This window comes from Coenobita brevimanus, chromosome 8 (genome assembly GCF_032717465.1).
Source record: "Coenobita brevimanus isolate Jiangsu-jjx chromosome 8, ASM3271746v2, whole genome shotgun sequence".
NCBI classification, from domain to species: Eukaryota; Metazoa; Arthropoda; class Malacostraca; order Decapoda; family Coenobitidae; genus Coenobita; species Coenobita brevimanus.
In genome coordinates, this window is record NC_136961.1 from 27,269,539 (window position 1) to 27,271,403 (window position 1,865).

The 1,865-nt window shown below is 42.8% G+C and overlaps 1 pseudogene; it reads left to right on the forward strand.

Annotated features, from left to right (window-relative positions):
* The first annotated feature begins 801 nt into the window (after positions 1-801).
* LOC145408752 (5S ribosomal RNA) lies at positions 802-923 on the forward strand (annotated as a pseudogene).
* The last annotated feature ends 942 nt before the right edge of the window (positions 924-1,865 follow it).

The following is a 1,865-nucleotide window of genomic DNA, read 5'->3' on the forward strand; positions in this document are numbered from 1 at the left end:
GGTGGCCATAAATGATTCATAATTATGCACGTGACACAGCGGTCCTGCCATGTTGTGCATCATCCAATCTGTTTTATTGTGAGGAAAAACAATCATTATATTCGCAAACCATGGTATAAGTAGATGTCCTGCAGCATAGGATCATAGCTACTACGGGTGTTGGACAGCTATTGGCTTATTGTGCGAAAATGTTGCGCAGTCATCATACTGATGGATCACACGGGAGATACTGTATTTGCATAATGAATGCATATCTTCTAATATTATAATTGAAATAACGGTGTTACAAATTTTCAGTCCAAAAATGATGTCGCTTTCTTCGAGGTTCTATTGCATTACTCTGGATAGTTGTGACACGACAGCCACAAATATTGATCATCGTATACTACACTAGGTTTAAAACATTCATACATTAGTTTTCATACAAGTATTACACATGCAGGCCCTCCTTAGCTCCAGACTCATTTTACTATTTAATCGTGCATCTACTCTCACACACTGTTCATCCAGAGGGAGCAATATTTCCATTACCATGCATGTCTGTCCGTTGTCTGCCATTCACAAGGTTTTTGTATGTGACCACGGCTACACAAAATATATCGGTGGCGTGTGGCGCTGCTGGAAGAGTGTAAAACTGCATAGAGTCTACGTGTGATTGTGCAGGGAGTCTGGTAATAAGCTTCACCGACTTATTCACACTCCAGCCATGCTAGCAACCAAAGTCGCGGTTTTGGTGACTGTACTGGCTGACCATTGAGCACAATTTCACCCTTCAGCAGTCTGAATGAAGCCCTGTTTTCAACCAAATGAGACATTAAGTATTACAGTACACCGCTTCCCATCCGATCAGCGAAGTTAAGCAACGTTGGGTCTGGTTAGTACTTGGATGGGTGACCGCCTGGGAACACCAGATGCTGTTGGCATCCCTACGTGTCAAGTGGGGTTGGTGGAGGATTAGTGCCCCTCCCTGTAAAACAATTAACTCTAAGCCCTTGGCCACCCCGTTTGGGATACATGGCGTCTGGCAATGGATGGATGGATATGTAAAGTAAAGGGTGTTTAGGCACCGTGCCATCATACAGGCTTATACAGTATAACACAGCCAAGGACAAGCTGGACCTACTGTAGGCTAAAGGTTAAGTGCTGTTGGAGCGTCCAAGTAAACGTAAGCAACATTGGTGCATCAGCACCTGGATGGTAAAACTAAACCACCGTGCTTTAGGAAAAATACCCCCGGGTTCTGAAGCTACCCCACGTCATCCAGTAGATTTACACAAGGTCATTGATAAGACTGCAATCGTCGTAGTGATGCGATATGATAAGGAAGTCAGTATCAGGTCTCGTTACCCATTATACGAGGAAGGGCCAGAATTTGTGTGAGAGAGAGAGAGAGAGAGAGAGAGAGAGAGAGAGAGAGAGGGAGAGAGAAGAGCGTGTCTGTCCTTCTTTCATATATATATATATATATATATATATATATATATATATATATATATATATATATATATATATATATATATATAAAGAAAGAGAGAGAGACAGAAACCCCCCTGTCCCTGTCTCTCTCTCTCTCTCTCTCTCTCTCTCTCTCTCTCTCTCTCATATAACCTGTAAACAAGGAGTCTTTTTATGCTCAGACTGTCATTGGTGGCTGATATGAGGCTATCGTCACTGTAGAAGGACACCCAGGGAGACAAGGATCACCCTATCTTTCCCTGGGTCTGTAATGTCGTATAGTAGCAACTTGTAATGACACATGAATGCACCAGTCTGTCTTTCTATCTGTCTGTCTGTCTGTCTCACAAATTCCGGCCCTTCCTCGTATAATGGGTAACGAGACCTAATACTGACTTCCTTATCATATC